The sequence below is a fragment of the Mauremys reevesii genome, linkage group 10 (genome assembly GCF_016161935.1).
Source record: "Mauremys reevesii isolate NIE-2019 linkage group 10, ASM1616193v1, whole genome shotgun sequence".
NCBI classification, from domain to species: Eukaryota; Metazoa; Chordata; order Testudines; family Geoemydidae; genus Mauremys; species Mauremys reevesii.
Genome location: NC_052632.1, coordinates 30,854,167 through 30,875,263, shown reverse-complemented (window position 1 = coordinate 30,875,263; position 21,097 = coordinate 30,854,167). Strand labels below are relative to the sequence as shown.

Sequence of the window (21,097 nt, the reverse complement as noted above, 5' to 3'; positions counted from 1 at the left end):
GACATGCAGTCAAGAACCAGACCCAGATTTCTGAGTCCCGCTGCCTACACTGCACGTTTGACCTAAATCAACATCTACTTCTTACATTAAACAAAAGTAGACCTTTCTTGCTATCAGGTCTCCAAATGGTTTAAGTTACGCCTTGTTGTGAAGGAGCAGGGTTTTTCTGCGCTGTGTAGGCAGGAGCTGCTTTCCACTGCTTGCCCTTAGGTCTTCAGGTTTGATTTTTGCTGAGTGCAGTGGGCACTGATGAGCCCCACAGGAGAAATGTCAGCTAGGAACTGTTTTCTCCAATTTATATACAGGAGCCCCAGAAACTGACTTATTTCCCTCTAGGGACAAATATTTGCGTTCAAATAATACTCTTGCAACCACAGCTTGGTGTTGTCAAGACCCTTGGGGGCATGACACACAAACAACTTGATCCAAAATTGCAACTCGTTGTTAAAGATGCATTTTTAGCAGTTGCTCACAAGAGGGAGCTCAGAGAAAGCTTCAAGCTTTCACTATTTTAAAGGAATATAAACAAATCGCGAACTCTGGTCTCCACAAACATTTACATTTTCAGATTCTTGACTAACCTTTTCTAAAGCTTAATGTAAAAAAAAAAAACTGTTTCAACTTAATACTTTCCCCAGAATGTAAAATTAAAGCCCTGTTTAGTGGGAATCATTACCCCAGATACTGATAATTGATCTTTCTGACTCTAGTGTCAATTATAGGGTTTGGAGGCTCATTCTAAACAAGTCCTTTCATTCTAAACATTTGTGTTGCTCAAAAACAAGAGGGTTTTATAAACATCCCTTTAAAAAGCAAGTTGTTAATGGCCCTAGCTACAAAGGGACTTCTGCAACAAGCAGTCTTTGGAGGCAATGGTTTTGGTCCTAACAATTATTTGAGGCTTGCTTATGGAAACAGGTTCTTTCAAAAGGATTCTCATTCTTGCTTTCTCAGTGGGAAATTAAACACATCTTCACTTCTTTTGCTGTATTCATATTAGCAGTTGAGGGTTTAATTGTTAACAGCTGAACATCCTTTGCACTTCTGCAGTCTTTACTGATAATAAAATAATTAGAATAATGTATGTGCACATGTGCTATTAAAGTGAGTTTGCTAAAGAAGATGCCCCTGATTTTTATAGGGACAGTCCCCGATTTTTGGGGTCTTTTTCTTATATAAGCTTCTATTACCCCCTTACCACCATCCTGATTTTTCACACTTGCTGTCTGGTCACTCTAGTTCCAATTATTCATGGCTGTTAAGGTGCTTTGTCTCCCCACTCAGTGACTTGTTTACACTCAGTAAACCCTTTTTTAACATTTTTAGTAGAGAGAAAGAATTCATTTAATTAGGTGGAGTGACTTGTTTATGCCCAGGTTATATAGGTTAGTGTCTTAATTAAGATACCCGTTGAGCTGTATCTTTTCATTGTGGCTTTTTAAAGATAATTGTACTTAATGGGAAACTCACATTTCACAGCTCAAAAAGGTTGATCAAAAGTACAGGTAGGTTAAGTGTACTGTGTGGTTTCCTGTGTAATGGCTGTCTAAATCTTCCCAGAAAGCAAAGTTCTAGGAACATACTATTTTATACATACTCATTTTTAGGTAATAGTTTGCTCTTAAACGTAGTATTAAGAGGGCTAGACTTCAGACCAGTCTTTTGAACATACAGATAAAACTGTCCCCTGAAGATCTACTTTTTGTTTGCTTTTGTTTTTTGCAAATGATCTGTTTGGGTGTGGCACCTTCTAACCTATGAATGAATTGTTCTCCTGGTTTTTTTAAGGTAGTCTGAAGGGGGAAAAAAACTGAGTGCTTGTAAAATATTAGTGTATATGCAGAGATTTTAATTATTTTCAGAAAATATAAACTTGATATTACTTTCATTGGCTTTTCATAGTTATTACAAAATATGACAATACATTTTTATCTTACTGGGGTAAATCTAATAAGCTTATCAATTCAAGTATCTCTACTTCTGTATCTCTAAGTAAATCAGTAATGCAACAGCTACCTGTTTTAGTATACTATATAATGGTATAATCTTAAATATCTGTGCTAAAAGAATAAATGCTCCTATGTGAGTTAGAGGATTTTTTATTGTAAAGCTAATTCTGAACTGTCTGTCCCCAGTGGAACAGGGTATTCCCTTGGGGGAGGAAGGGAGAGGGGTGTGTGTGTGTGTGTGTGTGTGTGGTTTTTTTTTATAAATTTAAAAAATTGATTAGTTGTTCCAGATAGTGTCTATTACAATTGATGGATTACTAGACGATTGCTCTCAGGACATTTGGAAACCTATAGTTTGTGAACATATTCTTAATCACAAAATGAAATGCTGGTTTAATATCCTCTGCATTCAAGAAGAATACCCTTTCTGGAAAGGGGTGGGGTGGGGGAGGTGCAGGTGGACAGTATAACAGCTTGGTAAGTTAATATTAGATCTGTGGGGTTGGTTGGGGTGTTTTTTTTTTGTTTTTTTTAAGCAAAAACCCCCACCAGTTGGTTGATATTTTCTGGTTACATTAAAAGCTTGAATGTTAAAAGATTTTAAGTGGGAGGAGGGGAAGCTGTTCCTCCTCTTTCCTAGACTAATTTATTTTAACAAGTGAACTGTGTTGGCCCATCAGTGCAAGACCTGCCTGGGTGACAAGTGGTACTGTGGGATGGGTGGGGGTGTGTGTATATAAGAGACTAAAAACCTAATAAGATGGGATTTGGTCTCTTTATTGTTTTGTGCTCAAAAGACTAGGACGTATGGAGAGGAATCAGAAGAGCAGTCACTTCAGGATAAAGCTGCTTTTTCTATAAGTAGCAGTGATACTGATGCAGTGTTTTTGCTTTTTTTTTTTTTTTTTAAAAGCCTGTTACAGGAACTGGAAAGGTGCCAAAAGGCTCAAAATAATGAACTACAATAAACTAATGGATGGACTGACAAATTATAGCTGCATTGGAGAGTGTCCCATTTGCTGTGTCTCATGCATACAGGCAACAGAACAGAGCGTGTGAGATTTAGCCTGAATGCCTTTTATAAAAATCAGTCCAAACCTGTATTTAGTGTATTCTGGATTAGTTCAGGTCAAAGCCATGAAGCCAACCTTGAGTTAGCTAAATGACCTGCTCTGATGCCTCTCAACTTTCCGAGCTAGAAATCAGATTAAAAGGGAGCTAAAATCACAAACAATGGAACATTCACCAATACAGACGAGTTTTTAATATTGGAAAGAGCAGATTATTTTTGTGTGGTTTAATAAACAAATGAAGCCCATGAAGGTGTGGATAAGAATATTTTTATATGTTAAGCCATAAGCATTTGGGTGAGAGTGGTACCAGTTTAACTGAAAGTGGGATTTTTAAACTGATCTAGCTCAACCAAAGCAAGAGGCAAACTGAAGGTACGTCTACACTACGGGACTATTTCGAATTTGCATAAACCGGTTTTGTAAAACAGATTTTATAAAATCGAGTGTGCGCGGCCACACTAAGCACATTAATTCGGTGGTGTGCGTCCACGGTCCGAGGCTAGCGTCGGTTTCTGGAGCGTTGCACTGTGGGTAGCTATTCCCTAGCTATCCCATAGTTCCCGCAGCCTCCCCCGCCTCTTGGAATTTCCGGGTTGAGATCCCAGTGCCTGATGGGGCAAAAATCATTGTCGCGGGTGGTTCTGGGTAAATGTCGTCAGTCACTCCTTCCTCTGGGAAAGCAACGGCAGACAAGCATTTCGCGCCTTTTTTCCCTGGATTGCTGGGAATGAATGTTGCTCAGATTCAGTGATTTCATCTACCTCCCTTCTGCACTGTTCATTCCACACTTACACCAGAAAAAGCCAAAAAAAGAGACATTTTAGATTACATCAGGTCTTTTCCAAATCACCAAACATACAGTTATAAAACAGAGGTAGGAGGAAAGCTTTTATTTCTGTTTAAGCATCCAGAAAGATATTAGGAACAGCTAAAGTGCTTTCTAAATGTTGCATTCATACCAGTTGTAGGAAGGGCTCTAACCTGCCAAGCATGAACTAAAACAGAAGTGACACTAATATAACTACTGTTTGAATGGGACAATATTGTTCAAATTAAGAGCTCTTGTTCTGTCCTTTAACTCATACTGCAGTTATATTTTTATTGTGTTTTATCTGTGCATTAGCATTTGCTCTCAATCTTTGTCAGCACAAGCTCCGTTCTGTAAGTGTTTTTAAATTGCGAGTCCAATCCTGCAAACACTTGTGGGAGCTATGCTTAGCATGAAGAGTACACCCATTAACATCAATGGGATTACAAGTAGTAGAAAATTACATTGCCAGACCCTCACTACCCAGACCCTGCCTACCCAACACACAAATTTGCACTGGTTTAGATCAACTGCTGTAAACCCCTGTGTGGTTTAACCCCCAGATCCTTTTCAGCACTTCTACCACCATTTTGCTAGCTATTCCCCATTTTGTAATTGTGCATTTGATTTCCCTCCCCCCCTTCTTAAATGTAGGCATAACACACTCAGTCATATCTACACTGGGGAAATGCATCATGTTAGAAAGCATGTTAACTAATGTGCTGTTCAACATGATTTAGCATCAATTGTATAACAGGACAAGTTGTGCCTAAAAATGTCAGCTGGTCAGCTCTACAGGAAATCAGCTAATACATTGTAAAGCAGAACTGTAATAATTTTTTTTTACTGTAGGCAAAAGTACATGTTAACACACTTTCTAACAGGATACATCTTCCAGTTTAACCACGACTACATGTTTTAATATTAAGACAGTTTTAGACGCTAATAATCAATATTAACTCATCAATTTGGAGGTAGCAAGGTCTTATTAAAACACACATCTGAGAATCCGGGTTCTTGGAGTCTATTTCCCACTTGTCCTAGGGCTTGCTATGTGACCTTGGGTGAGTCACTTATCCTGTCTGTCTCAGTTGCTCCATGGAAAAAACTTGAGATAATGTTCGTCTTTGTGAAGCGTCTAGCAATCTCAGAGTAAGTGTTTTACAAATCAAACTGATTCCTGTTGTGGTGCTAATTTATTATAATAGCCTATATACCCTTTCATTCTCAGGTCATAGGTTTAGCTCCAGCCAAGGTCTGTAGTAACTGTAATGACTGTCAGTCATCTTTTGACTCGAACTGTTCCTGTGATTAGTCTTACAGCCTCAGTCAAATTCTCAATGAAAAGGACTTAATGTGTGCCTACTACGTATGTATGTACTTCTGCCCCTCCCTAACTTACACAGCTGGGCTTTAGATACAGTTTTGAGAATTCGGAACCATGTATTTAAAAGCAACAACACAAATTGCACTGAGTAGTGACCCTGTTGGCAGTCTTACCAGAGAGGTCAGGAATTGAATGAACATGTAAGCTACACTTCCCTCTCTGTCCTAAAGGTCACCACTCCAGAGCAGGGCATTGTGGGGAAGTTTGCACTGTTATATTGATGTTGCACACATTGAAGATCGTCAAGACAAACATCATTTATGCTGCATTGCTTCATAACATCAGGTGTGAAGCAGGCATGACTGGCATACACCAAGCAGTATTAACCCCCACAAAATGGGCATTACTTGGCAAAGTCGGGGAGAAGTGCCCTAACAGGGAAATAGGTGTAGACTTCCACTGAAGGGTTGTACCATATTGAACAAAGAGGGAAGTGTGAGCTCCAACAAGGGTTGAGGGAGACTAGAAGATGATTTTAGGCAAAGATGAGGTCATTTGTCTGTCTTTTTTTAATTCAGATAGACCTATAGGCCAGACTTTCAGTTGGTTTCCACAGCATCATGTGTGCCAGAGTTAGCAGCCACAAAACTACATGCAAATCCTCACTTAGGTGCTCCAGCTGAAAATATGGCCCAAGCTCTATTCCTCACATTCTTCAGCAAGAACTATAACATCTTGCATTTAACTAGGTTGCAGGTACTGTGTATGGTTCTCCAGGTTGTTGCTTTTTTCACTTGCAGAACAAAAAAACCGGGCAAGTTAAATTCTGCAAGGCCCTGATATGAAGTCTGTGGAAAGACTGTCATAGATTTCAATGGGCTTTGGATCAGGCCCTAAAAAGCAGAAAAAGATGATTTTTGTGCTCCCCAGGGCCCATTCATTGCTGAAGGAGATACGAAGCACTCTGCATTGTGCTAGTATATAGATTTGCCATTAAAACATTCAGAGGGTAATTAAACTACTTCATATTCAGTATAAAAGTTTCCAGAGGGGTTTTGTGGCATCAAGGGTGGTGATACATCTTCAGAAAGAAAGTCAAACAAATGTCATGGTAGCAGACGCTTCTGCTACAAACACGGCTTGGGTTAACTTAAAATGTATTCATTCTTGCATCCGACGAAGTGGGTATTCACCCATGAAAGCTCATGCTCTAAAACGTCTGTTAGTCTATAAGGTGCCACAGGATTCTTTGCTGCTTAAAATGTATTGTCATTTAGTGAAAATATTAATGAGAACATAACTTTTAGTGATGCTTCATCTTTTATTGGCCATAGAGGGAAAAAATAGAGTAAAGGGAAATAAAATGGTACTTTGTTAGGTCGGGGATAGATTTTTATGCTTCTGCTAACTGATAAAATAATCAGTGGGTCATAAAGATCAGAGTGGCTGCCTCCTAGTTCTTCCTTTTCTCCCCCCTCCCCCGGCCCTGTGTATATTGAACAAGCCCCTCTTTGTGGTAGTCTGGCCCATGGGAACTCATCAAAACATCAAGCCCCTTTTGTTCAGGGGTATCAGGTCAGCTGTTTAGATCAAGAAGAGTATAGGGGATGCTTCTGGTGCAGAAATTAAACAGTTGGGAGAGGACTAAATAGAATGGTTGCTTGACATGCTTGGGGCCTGGAGCCGCCCCGATCCTAGAAGTCTATTTTCCTCCCTACTCAGGTGAAGTCCATCCCAAGAGAACAGTCCTCTGACCACAAATGCCTCTCAGTGGCCATACATCCCAAAGCCCTCCTTATAGCACCACTGCCTGAGTCATCTGATCGCCATAATCTTGTCACACCTTTGTTGCCCTTCTCTAGGAACAGGCAGAATCCCACTGAAGATCACCTGAGCCTCGATTTCCTTAAGTGTCTTCCCCAGCCTGGAGCAGATTCTCGCTGGAATGTATCAAAGGAGACTAGCTGTATCACTTGTTCCCACATGAAGGACAATCAGCAGATTCTTTCCCGCTCCCATGGGGATCCTCTTCAGCCTCAAGTCCACATCCTGTATCTTAGCACCGGGCAGACAACACACACTTCTGTTCTCTGAATCAGCTCTGGTTACAGGCCTGTCTATTCTTCTGAGTAAGTAGTCCCCAATCCCGTAGACCTGCCTTTTCCTGGTGATGGTGCGATTTTCCCGTCTCTCTCTTGTTCCCTCTGGCTGCAAGTCCTCTTGATTCCTATTCACCCTTCCAGTCCTCTGCAACCCATCCCGTATCCTCCTGGGGCTCATGTTTGATTCATCTCCATTGACTCTTCCCTTCTCCTTATGGGACTAGCTGCTCTTCTCTTCTTCCTTGCCCTCTCACCCTCAGCAACCACCTGCTGTGCCCCTTCATTTTCCAACTCTGCAAACCTGTTCCTGAGCTCTGTTGCTCCTTCACTAGCCTGTCTTTTCCTTTGCCTGGTTTGCTTAGTCACATGCTTCCACCGTCCACTTTCTTCACCCAGCAGTCACCCCTCAGAATTCTTTGGTCCTGCTGCCATCTGCAAGTCTGAGCTTCCCCTTTGGCCTCGTGTCTTTGCTCCGTCATCTGCTCGAACCTCCTTCTAAACTCAACCAGAGTTTCCACCTGCATCTTCAATCCTCGGATATTTTCTTCCATCAGTTCTATCAGGCAGCAATTCATGCAGACAAAACACTTTTCAGGTACCCCCTCCAGGATCATGTACATGCTGCAGCTTCCACATCCAGTCATCTTCATTGTGACTTCCACTGCTTGGGTCACTACAACTGCTGCCTCGGTATCTGTCATAGGCTTCCCACCTAAATCCTGTAAATCTGGGAAACACAAACCACCACCCACAGCAAAACAAACCCCCAACAAGCACCAAGACACTGCCAGAACACTGCACGCTCCCTTCAGTAGCCTGTGTTCCTCTGCCTGCCTTTCTTAGTCTTCCCTCAAACTCCCCCTGTTAACTCCCACTCAGACTCCCCTGTTTTACAGCTCTGTTTGCTGGCTTCTGTGCTGTGGCAGCTGATTCCATAACCTTTGACTGATTAGCTTTTAATCACTTGAAGGATTCTGATAGACCATTCTGCTACAATGTGGCTCTATTAATAGACTGGATTCCAAACACCTTCGTTGGATTAAATGTTATGACAGGATCTTTGTTTCCATGTCTGAGTCATTCCAGTGGACAGTGCACACCCACAGATGGAGTATTTCTGCTGTTCCATGCTGTGAAGTGTCTGCACTTCATGGCTTTAATTTAAAGTCAATGAATATCCTGAGTGTGATGCTTGTAATGATCATAGGATTGGCAGTAGGGGGAAATAGTAAGAATAATATTTTACATTTTTATTTTTCCTTTCATCCTATGAGATCCTGAAGTACTATTAAAGCTACAGTGGAACCTGCTTATAATGAAGGGGAGTAAAAGTCCTGAGTTGCTTCAGTGCATTTCAGTGGGTTTTCTCCTGTCATTTCTCACTCTGCTTATGGAGAGTGCTTTGCCCCAGAGAGGTGGTAAGTGCTGTTATCACCTTCTCCCACTTGGTGAGGAGAAACAAAGGGCAAGTATCCACTATCAAATTAAGTTGACCTAAGATACAGCCACTGTGGTAACTAAATAGCTTTTGTGTGTCCACACCACGCTTCTTGTGGTGTTGTGTGTCCTCACCAGGAATACTTGCACCAATTTAACTGTCAGTGTGTGGCATTGTGGGATGGGTTCTGAAAGGCAGCAACAGTCAATGTAAGCGATGCAGTGTCAGCATAGACATTGCATTGACCTAACTACATTGCTACGCCTCTCTGAGGTGGAGTTACTAAGGGCATGGCTACACTTGCAAGTTAAAGCATCTTAAAGCAGCTCAGTGTGCTCTAATTCACAACCCGTCCACACTGGCAAGGCATGTGGCATGGCTAGAGCACTCCTGGTACTCCACCTCGGTGAGTGGAATAACATTTGATGCACCCCTGCTGGAGCACTGCAGCACCAGTGTGAATGCCCTGGTCTGTTAATGCACTCTGATCAGCCTCCAGAAGTGTCCCACAATGCCTGTTCTAGCCACTCTGATCATTAGTTTGAACTCTACTGCCCTGCCCTCAAGTGATCGACCATCAGACACACCCTTTAAATGCTCTGGGAATTTTGAAACTCCCCCTTCCTGTTTGCTCAGCCAGGCATGGAGTGCTCTCAGCAAATCTTTCCAGGTGATCATGCCTCCACGCTCCAGGCGATCCCCAATATGGAGCAATGGTTAGGTGCTGGACCTCAGTGTTGGGAGGAGGAAGCTGTCCAGTCCCAGCTGCGCTCCAGCCATAAGACTTAAGATACCTTCTGGCAGATATCAAGGGACATGATGGAAAGGGGCCATGACCAGATGCACTGCAGTGTAGGGTTAAAGTGAAGGAGCTGCAAAATGCCTACTTCAAAGCCCGCGAGGCAAACAGCCACTCCAGTGCTGCGCCTGTGACCTGCCGTTTCTACAAAGAGCTGGACGCAATACTTGGGATGGCCCCACCTCCACTCAGAGTACCACCGTGGACACTTCAGAGCCCAGTTTAACAAGGTAGGAGGAGGAGCAAAGCAGGACCAAGGGTGCTGAGGTAGAGGAAGACACCCCAGAATCCCTAGATACATGCAGCCAGGAGCTGCTCTCAAGCCAGGAGGAAGGTAGCCAGTCACGGTGGCCAGTGCTTGGAGAAAGAGAACACTACAGGACGTGCCCAGTAAGTGGCTTTTATTTTGGCAAGAAAATTGTTCAGTGTGGTCTGTTAGGGCAAAGAGGGTTAGGGCTGCGTGCATGCCTAGATGCGGAATAGGGCGTTGATGTGCTCTCACATCGCGGTAATCAGCCTCAGTGATCTCTTCAAAGGTCTCAGCCAGAACTTGGGCAATGTGTTTGTGCAGGTTTCTTGGGAGAGCCACTGTGGTCCTTGTCTCCCTCAGGCTAACATGTCTGCACCACTGTGCCATGAGGGGGACCATTGCTGCACACAGGCAAGCTGCATATGGCCCAGGGCGGAAGCCACATTGTAGTAGAAGACCCTCTCTCTTGCTTCCCAGGTCACTCTCAGCAGCAAGATATCTTCCAGGATGAACTCCTTTGGAAAATGTGGGGACAGTGTTCAGTATAGGGGCCTCCTGCAATTGATGGCTCTCCCCAAGCCACAGAAACCCAAAGGACAGTACAGCCCTGAAACAATCATTCCCCTGGACCCTGTGCTTACTCAACCCACGGGAGCCCCAAAAATGATGTCTGCTCACTTTGGGATGGGCAAACTACGCTATTTTTGTGGACTGTGCTCGCCCTCCTTAAGTACAGGGGAATCATTGCTCTGTCTGGTGTGAACAATGCTGCCTCTGTTAAGTGTTGACTTTGCCTTTACAGATGCAACCTTGAGATCTCGGCCATCCATGTTATCACTGGCCGAGAGGCTGCAAAGACTCAGGAAGAGGTCGCATAGAGGCAAAGACATGCTGCATGGAGTAATGCAGCAGCCACTTAACGAGAATCTAAAAGTGCAGGAGTGGAGGCAGCATGAAAGGAAGATCTGCCCACAGAATGTGGATCGCCAGCACAAAAGCAGGGAGCTCCAGCAGCAAAGCACAGATCAGCTGCTAAGCGTTGTGGAGCACCAAGTGGACGCTCATAGCCATTCAGGCGGAGTACTACCGCCCCCTGCAGCCTTTGTTCCAAAACCCTTTTTCTCTTATGCCCCCATGTCACCTCCAACCCACTTTCCCCACCATCCAGGTTCTTATTGCCACCAGCTGCCTCCAACACCTGTAGCTTCACCATCCAGCCCTGAAAACTATGACCCTTACCCACTGCACTCAACCCCATCACCATGCAGTATAGCCATCCTGAAGTGCAGCACTCATTGCACAGCACTCCAGACAGGAAGGCTGAGTATAACTGTACTGTTCCCCACCCCACCCCCTTTCTCTTTCTGTTTCCAAAGCAGTTCTTTTCAATATATGGATTTTTTTTTGGCTTTGAGAACACTTTTTTTTATTGCATAAAGTAAAAGATACCTTAGCCCAGGAATGCAACAGGGACTGCAATTAAACGTAGCAAACAGATTCCTACTAACATTAGAACCACTGCACTTCATTCCCATGCAGGGCACCAGACATTACTGTTGGCTTTCAGCCTCAAATTGCTCCCTTAAGGCATCCCTAATCCTTGCAGCCCCAAGCTGGGCCCCTCTAATAGCCCTGCTCTCTGGCTGTTCAAATACAGCCTCTAGGTGTTGAACCTCTAAGGTCCATGCCTGAGTGAAGCTTTCACCCTTCCCTTCACAAATGTTATGGAGGGTACAGCATGTGGATATAAACATAGGGATGCTGTCATCGGCCAGGTCCAGATTCCCATACGGAGAGCACCAGCGGCCCTTCAAATGGCCAAAAGCACACTCAACAGTCATTCTGCACCAACTCAGCCTGTTGAACTGCTCCTTGCTGCTGTGAAGGCTCCCTGTGTAGGGTTTCATGAGCCATGGCATTAAAGAGTAGGTGGGCTCTCCAAGGATCACAATGGGCATTTTGACTTCACCTACTGTGATCTTCTAGCCTGGGAAAAAAGTCCTGGTTTGCAGCTTCCTGAACAGGCCAGTGTTCCAAAAGATGCATGCGTCATGCACTTCTGGGCCAGCCTGCATTAATGTCAATGAAATGCCCACGGTGATCCACAAGTGCCTGGAGAACCATAGAGAAATACCCCTTCCGATTAATGTACTCAGAAGCTAGGTGGGCTGGTGCCAGAATTGGAATGTCCCATCTATCATCCCTCCACAGTTAGGGAAACCCATTTGTGCAAAGCCAGCCACGTTACCCAGAGTCATGGTTCTTTTGCGTAGGATACGATTAATGGCCCTGCAAACTTGCATCAACACGATTCCAATGGTTGACTTTCCCACTCCAAACGGGTTAGCAACTGATTGGTAACTGTCTGGAATTGCCAGCTTCTAGATTGCAATAGCCACCCGCTTCTCTGTCAGGGCAGCTCTCAATCTCCATGTCCTTGCACCGCAGGGTGGGGGCAAGCCCATCACACAGTCCCATGAAAGTGGCTTTTCTCATCCAAAAGTTCTGCTGTCACTGCTTGTCATCCCAGACTTGCATGGCAATGTGATCCCACCAGTCAGTGCTTGTTTCTCAAGCCCAAAAGCAGCATTCCGTGGTGGTGAGCATGTCCATGAATGCCACAAGAAATCGTGTCATATGAGTTACGTGAGTCAATATAATTGTTGCAGTCCTCACTGTCAGTTTGGATCTTAAGGAGTAACTCAACTGCCAAATGTTACGTGCTGGTGAGACTTGTCAGCATATTCCTCAGCACTTTGGGCTTCATTCCTGCAGACTGAAAGGGAAGACAGCGCGCAGTGCAAAAAACGTTGAAAGATGCCACCAAATGTGCACAGAAGCAGAGGGATTTCTGGGATGTGAACTGATGCATTACGGAACACTGGGACAGGACTCAGCATGCCCTGCCCCCTTCCCACAGCACCAGAATGGGAAGAGGTGCTCTGTGGGATAGCTGCCCATAATGCACCGCTCCCAATGCCACTGCAAGTGCCGCAAATGTGGCCACGCCAGTGTGCTTGCAGCTGTCAGTGTGGACAGACTGCAGTGCTTTCTCTACTGAGTTAAACCAGCCTTCGCAGAGCACAGTACTCTACATCTGCAAGTGTAGCCATGCCCTCAGTTGTTGTAGTGGGTGAGTTAAGTCAGTGGGAGCTACATTTTAGTGTGGACACTTACTGAGTTAGGTCCATGTAAACTGCCTTATGTTGACCAACTCTGTAGCGTAGATCAGGCCAAAGTCAGAAGTACAGAAGAATCTCTGGCTACAGCTTGGTGGTGGCACAGAGGAGGTGGGCTTGCCACAGCTGCAGTATGGTCAGAGGAATAAAGAAGTTTGCTATTACTCCCGAGGTGAAGTGTGGCAGCAGTGTGTGGGTGGGTGGGAGGAGGCTGTCTTTGAATAACTGATTTGCTTCTGTTACAATGAAACTCAATTTATAGTGAATTGTCCTTGTTAATTATATAATTAACAGCCCTCTGTTCATGCACACTGCTGAAACCCAGTCACCTCTGTCAGCTGGGTGGTACATAGCACACTGTACATCATGGTGTGAGGGGAAAGGAAGATCTCTAAATACCCAGTTATATGGTGCAAGGAACCCAAATGGCGATCTCTCCGTATCATTAACTACGACCTGACTGTCTCTTTCAAAAGAGTGGTGAAGAGATTTCTCTCCGCTAGTTCTCCTGGGTCAAATCAGTCCTGAGCTTCTCAGCAGGTGGCGCTCTTCAGTCTAATCTACTTAGGCCTGGTCTACACTAAAGGGGGAGTCGAACTAAGGTACGCAACTTCAGCTACGCGAATAGCGTAGCTGAAGTTGAACTAGCTTAGTTCGAGCTGCTCACCCGTCCAGACGCCGCGGGATCGAAGTCCGCGGCTCCCCTGTCGACTCCGCCACCGCCATTCACGGTGGTGGAGTTCCGGAGTCGATGGGAGCGCATTCAGAGTTCGAACTATCGCGTCTAGATTAGACGTGATAGTTCGAACTCCGAGAAGTCGAACTCTACGCGTCGACCCTGGCGGGTAAGTATAGACCTACCTTTGGTCAAACTTGAATGTGGGTCACAGAAGGAAGGAGATGTTAGTGTCGAGCCATGCAAGTGCTGCTGTATGTGGCTTTCATTTTCAGTTGCTGTTTGGAGCCCAAGATCATTTTCAAGGCCCGTTCCACTAGCTAAATATGATGCTTTAATTCATAGGTGCTGGAAGTAGGAGTGCTGCCACACCTCCTGGTTTGAAGTGGTTTCCAGCATATACCCAGTGTACAGTTTGGTTCAATGGCTCTCAGCACCCCCACTATGCAGATTATTCCAACAGCCCTGTGCTTTATTAAATATGTAAAACCACTTGATTGTCAAATATGTACAACATAGTGAAGTCATCTGAACAGTACTGCTTGGCTGTAGGCAGGGATTTGCTGAGTCTGCAGAACCCTGCAAGGCATAGAAGCAATCTACATTGCAATACACTGACTCCTGCAGGAGCATGCTGCACTTCATCTGTTTTCACTGTACCTACGAGAAGCAGTGGCGGCTCCAGGCATCAGTGCTCCAAGCGCCCTCGCAGGGACCGGCAAGCCATGGGGGGAGGTGCCTTGCCGGTCCCTGCGAGGGCAGCAGTCAGGCAGCCTTCGGCGGCTTGCCTGTGGGAGGTCCCCCAGTCCTGCAGAGTCGGTGGCAATTTGGCGGCGGGTACACCTAATTGGCAGGACCGAGGACCTTCTGCAAGTGCACCGTCGAATCTGTGGGACCAGGGACCTCCCTCAGGTGTGCCGCCGAAGGCTGCCTGATTGCCGTGCTCGGGGTGGCAAAAAAGCTAGAGCCGCCCCTGCCAAGAAGGGATGATCAGGAGGAACCCTAGCTGGCTTGGTGCCAATTCTGAATAATGGATGGCCCCAACACTTACGTTCTTCTTTTGTGGAGCCAGTTTACACCTTGTCTTATTGGCACCTAGAGCCCAAGAAAATATGATTTAGAGCCAATGTTGGCTCTATCGCTCCAGTATGCCTCGCTCAGGAAGAACCAGGGCTCTTTCAGCTAGGCCATCTGGCCCTCTTGAATGTGCTTATTAGTAATAGTGGAGGTGGGTCTATTAGCTTGGGACAAGAGCTCAGAAACAGATGCTTTGTTTATGTGTAAAACATGGCTTCGAGCCAAAGCGCTAATCATGATTGCCTCTGAAGTGGTTCTAATCATCTGTATGAGGCTGCATCGGCTCTTATGTTGTTTATACAAGCTGGTAGTTTAGAGGTGTTGTGTACAAGATATTTGTAGTCATAATTTCTCCAAACAGGTTAAGGCAAACATTGAGAATCAGCATATTAATGTGCTGCGTTTCAAATTAGAATTATAAACACACTTTCCTCCTTGGATTCCTAATCTGCTTGGAAGAAGCCAGATGTTTACTGATGACACCATTATTTAGTAGGACCTATCAAACTAAAACAAACGATGGTTGTTTAACTGGAGGAAAGCCTAGTTTTAGTTCGAAACTCAGTAAAACTGCTCTGAGGTGCAGCTGACTAAAGTCATTCTGGATCTTCAGGCAACAAGCCTGATAGAAAGGCACAAGCATTTATTAATGCTAGCTGCACACTTTACATGGAGAATTGTAAAGCACTAGGGTGGAAAGATGTATTGCTAGGAGTTGTTGTTGTTGTTCAAAATTTTCTGTGGATTTTTTAAATGTTTCAGTTTTTAATTCCTGGAAAAAAAATTTTAGTGGAACCTTTCAGCTCTTTTCTGCCCCCACCATGTGACTAATCAAACATCAAATGGGGCAATACCAAAAACAATTTAAAAAGTCTCACATAAGGAGCTGGCTACATTGAATCCTTTTTAAGGGTTCTGTTTAAAAAAAAAATTAAACAAATGGAAACTTTTTTAATGGAATTTTTTTGCAAAAAAATTCCATTTTGGGAGAAAAATAGACACATTTCCATGGATTTTTTTTCTCAAAAGAAAGTAACTGGAACACTTACCTTCTGTCATTCTGTGACAAACGTGGACTGGGTAGAAAAGGAGACATTTCTATGTGGCTTCTTGAAACTCCATTTGATTTTGAAATGTATTCACATCAATTTGTTTTGAAAGGTACTTTGTGCTGAAGGTGTTTAGGTGTGTCAGATTGACCTTTTCTGTCCTGTTCCATATTTCTGTGTCTGCTTTCTTAATTTACCTGATGAAATGGAGGGACACATTTTTGCTTTTAATCATTTAGTATCATCACTGTAAGATTTATTCATCCTAAAATAATTTTGCAGCAGTAGAAGATGTATTTTTACTTCATTAGTCTTACTTACTTTGATAAATTGGATGGTTCAAACACTTGTTTAAAGAAAAAAAAGTTGGCCTTATATATAAGGCCACACTTCAGCAAAGCCCTGAACATGCTTAAAATTAATATAATACCTAATTCTTATATTTAAGCATGTATTAATGCTTTGCAGAAAAGGGATGGACTTAAGCATGTGCTTAACGTTAAAGAGATGCGCTGCTGGATTGGGGCCTTTCATTCCATAAGAAAAATGCAATATACTGTACACATTGCCTCCTGATCCTATTGCACTAAAGTTGAGCCAGAATATCCCAAATAAGTGACCCCCGACTCATTTGAGAATGACAAGCTGTGTAAAGAGCATATATATATATTTTTCCCCTCAATGGGATCCAATGAAACTTGTCTATCACTGTCCAAAAGTGAAAACTGAAGGATTGCTGAAACACGATTGCAACCAAGTGTGTATATGATGCAATGTGAATTGCCAGTCTGCAAAATTTGGCACTTAGTCTACTACTTGGTGAGGGGAAATTAGAGTTATGCAAAGAGGTGACTGTTGCAGAGATACCCCAGACAATATGATGGGTTGCATACAGTGTAGAGACACTACGTGCATATGGTATAAAAAGAAATAGATATTTAAATGAAGTGATCTGAAAGGTGTATATTTTTAATCACTTATTAATAAATGAGTTGTAATGTCTCGAGACGCTAGGTGGCATGTAACTGCGAAGAGTGAATAGAATCTAACATCCGCAAACCTTGTTAATTAATCCATTATATGTCTCTGTGCTCTCTTACTTGATTATAAAAATGGGTTTCAGTACATAGGGCCCCTGCACCATTCTGATAGCAGAGCATTAAGACATACTGCTGAAATCATGTGAAAGGTTCAGACTTAGCTCAGAACGGTCATGTTTCTGATTTTAAGTCTAATATTCCTCTCTGTGGATAGACACTGCAGCCCAGAGGGTGTGCAAAAGTAACTGTTGGTTCCACCTCACCCCCAGAGGATAATTGCTTAATTGGTAGAAATCCCTATCACTCTTATTTGTGCTCTTACATAGTCCTTAAGCCAGACTGACAAACTGGAAAGTTATTTAATTTCTCGTGTCAGAAACTGAACCTTCAGAGTGCACATAGGGCCATAAAATAAATAAGCATTCCTTTTAAATTAGCTTAATTCCTCATTTTCACAGCTACTTTTTTTTTTAAAAATGCACCCTGAGTTTCACTTCCTTTAAATGATTTTTTTTAAACTGGTTGATATAGCTAGAAGGCTGTTTTCAAAGTGGTGATGGGCATTCTCTCTTTAGCATGCACAGTAAGGCAGCTTTGGTGTACCTGGGCTGGTACGTGTAGAATTTTATTAAAGCAGTGTGGAGTTTTCAATGTATTGGGTATATTAATGGCTGCATTGAGTTCTCCACATATTCGGTTCATGAGTGTTATTGAACTTGTGTCTTGGTAACGAATTGAGGTTGTAAAATATTTCTGTACTTAGAGGAACATCAAATAGAAGATAATCTGAAAAAATAATTGTGGCTCTTAAACTATTGCAAAATTACAATTTGTATCTTGCTGTTGAGGTGGGTGTTGGACTAGGTGGTGGTGGTCTTTTGTCTGGAAGTCAAGACAACAGCAATAAGTATTTGTAAGGCCAAATTTCTATAGTCCTTAATTAAAACTCCCATTGACTCATGCTCAAATGAAGACCATGGTGTTTGTCCCAGAAGGAAGGGAATTTGTCCATTACAGGTTGAAAATGCCTAAAAGAGTCCAGGTGGATTTTCTTTAGTCAATGGAGCTACTTTGAGGAGAAAGGCACTGTTCAATGTGAGGGAATATATCTGACCCTAGCCATTTTAACAAATGTTATTCTGTGTTAGAACAGAGAACCCAGCACAGTCCAAATTGAAACATTTCTGTTAATGAGTCTATTATGCCTTATTGCCCTTGGAAGTTAATAATTATAAATAATTACCTCAAATCTGCTGTTAATCCATTTGTGCTTAGAAAAGACACGAATTAAACAAAAAGTCAGTCTTTGGCTACACACTTTTTAATATTTGAAGTAACTCCACAGTTGACTGATCTTGATTTCATGCATGCCTACAAACTGATCCAGCACCTTGCCAAATTCATCTACTGCCATTGAGGCAAACCACTGGAAAAATATTTGTATTTTGAAGGAGGAATAGGGGATGCTGCTGCAGGTTTGCATTAACTTGGAAACTACACGATTTAAAGCTAATTTTAAAAATTGTATTTAATGACTGTCAACTGTTCACAAGTTTTTGAGAATACAGATGCATATGAGGTAGACCCTCTCCCTCCAGTATTATTATTTCTTATCCTTCTGTCATTGTTCTAGTAAATTTCTGTATAGATGATAAATGTTACTAAAAAGCTGTCCAGGCAATTAATTATTGGGTCAGATTCTCAGTTGATGTAAATCAGTGTGGCTCTGGAGCTATATCAGCTTACCTGCTGAGGAATCTGTCCACAAAACTCTAGCAGTGCTTCACTGTATAATATAATGGATTAATTGGCTGCTTCTTATTGAAGGTACTAATTCATTCAGGAGCCCATTGTATTGTATTTAAAAGATTTTTTTGCAGTGGCTCAGACACCAATTGGTTGAAAATGTAGACCATCACTAAGGAAAAGTGTTTAGTATAAGGCACGGGGGAAAGGTAGGTTTGTTTATTTTTTCATCCAAAGGAAAAGTGATCACCTGTGTCAAACAATTTGTATGTGGTGGTGTAGCCATGTCGGTCCTAGGATGTTAGACAAGATGGGTGAGGTAATAATTTTTATTGAACCAACTTCTGTTGGTGAGAAGTTTTGGAGCAACACAGATCTCCTCTTCCGGTCTGGGAAAGGTACTTGAAGTATCACAGCTAAATACAAGATAGTTTAACACAGGTAGTTGGTCCTTTTTCTAAGGGACCATTCAAGGTGAAGTGGTCATTAATGCCCCTCTCCTCATAGGACAAAGAGGGAGGTTAGTGATTTACAGATTGTTGTAATCAGCCATAAATCCAGTATCTCTGACCAGTCCCTGATTTTTAGTGTCTAGCAAAGTTATGAATTTAAGCTCCCAGGCTTGTTTTTTTTTTTTTTTGAAAGTGTTGTGCAGGTTTCCTTTGAGGATGCGGATTAATAGGTCAGATACAGAGTGATTGCTTTGAGAAGTGTTCACCCACAGGTGATGTGGTGGTCTTGTGTTATCACTTTTCCGTGTTAAGTCTTCCCTCCTCCCCTCCAATCCATGGGCATGGAAAGATACTGTCTCAAACATGGCCCCTAGTCCTAATGTAAACTGTCTTGGAGGTGTTAGTTGCTCCTTTGCCACTGAAAGGCCATCTGTGGGCATCTTCCAGACTCAGTTTATTTCAGTAACATACATAGTATAACTTCAGACACAACGGTATCTCATATAATTCAACAGGATAGTAATGTTCAACATATCATGACTTCTCAAATGATACCTCACAAGGCATACTTGTGATGCTAAACTATTTGTTAAATCTTGTATTTAGCTGAGACACAGAGTGCCTCTCCCAGACCTGAAGAAGAGCTCTGTGTAGCTGGAAAATTACTGTCTGTTGAATAGGTTTCTTTATTATTGCCTTGCTAATGCAGTGAGGAGTAGACTAGTGTAGTGTAAGGGAAAATTTTCAAAAGTATTTCAAATGATTTAGGAGCTTGAAGTTCCGTTTTCAAAAGTGACTTTTGAAAACAGAATTTAAGCATCTTTGAAAATGTTACCTGTTAGATGTCTAATGTCTGTTAGTCTATAAGGTGCCACAGGATTCTTTGCTGCTTTTACCTGTAGGTCATAACTGATTGCAAGTTCATATTACTTAACTTTTGTTTGAGAATGGGATTGTTGAACATTGCAGGGTTGTTTGACGTTTTGAATAGCTTCCTGCAAGTGCTAGGCCACTAATTGCTTTAATCATTGCATTTTGCCTCTGGCTATCAAGGGTGGGTAACTGTGTCTCCCTTTGGAGAAAAAACAACAGATGCCTCTTTCAATTTGGTTTGGAGGAGCCACAAGAATAATATATTTAGCAGATCAAGCAGTCATCTTTTGGGGTCCACGGTCTAGGGTTTTCAGCAGGGTTTTTTTTATTTTTTAAGCTTGGAGATTTTTCTGTTCTGAACTATGGTTTGCTGTTGAGGTACTGGGCTATATAGTGGTTCTGGGCTATATAATTGACAGAACTTAGAATGCTTTAGAGTGGAAAGTGACACAATAAGTGAGATCATCTTATTACACTTGCAAATTCTAGTTTGTTTCAATTTATATCAAGAACTGGATGCTTGTAACCAAGCTAAATTGCCTCTAAATATTATCTATTTTGTGACAGTCTTATGTACCTCCAAGGTGTACAGCTTGTGGCACTTAGATATATCTCCATACATTATCTCATAGAACTGGAAGGGACCCCGAATATTACCATGAGCAGCAAGTATCAGAGGTCAGGGGAGGCTGTGCCTCTCCAAACTGCCTGGCATGGCCCTGCCCACACTCTGCCCCAAATCCCTTCCTGCAGTTCCTTCCTGCTCTAGGCTGGCTGAGGCTTGGGTGGGGATGGGCCAGTGTGCCACCAGGACTCAGGAATGCACCAGGGCTGGGACCAGAGACCCGCTCTGGGGCTAGCCTCCCCCAACAACTGGTTCACCAGCCACCCATGATATATTACCATCTGGCACTATGATGTATTCTTTATTCTAAGCAAATGCTAAATATCTGTAGAGCAAGTGTTGTTGTATATAGCTCCCTACTTCCACTGTCCCTCAAAAAGAGCTTGATCCCAAGGTTATTCTGAGTGATGTTTAATTGCTTTTGTTGACTGATTTGTTGAAGAGGGAGAGTTCTGCAGGATCTGAAATAAATGAGTCTTCTAGATATTATGACTTTCTGGATATTACAAAAGGGGTAGAGTGGGAATAAGGTCTTGAGTTTCCTGGATGATGAAGTATGTCTACAGGGTCTGGCCAAAGGTCCATCTAGCCCAGGATCCTGTCATCTGACAGTGGCCAATGCCAGGTGCCCCAG

At 42.9% G+C, this 21,097-nt stretch overlaps 1 long non-coding RNA gene across 1 annotated transcript in view; it reads left to right on the top strand.

Annotated features, from left to right (window-relative positions):
- The window catches only part of LOC120372930, a 45,185-nt gene that overhangs the window by 983 nt on the left and 23,105 nt on the right, over window positions 1-21,097 (top strand). The gene's annotated exons all lie outside the window — the stretch shown is intronic.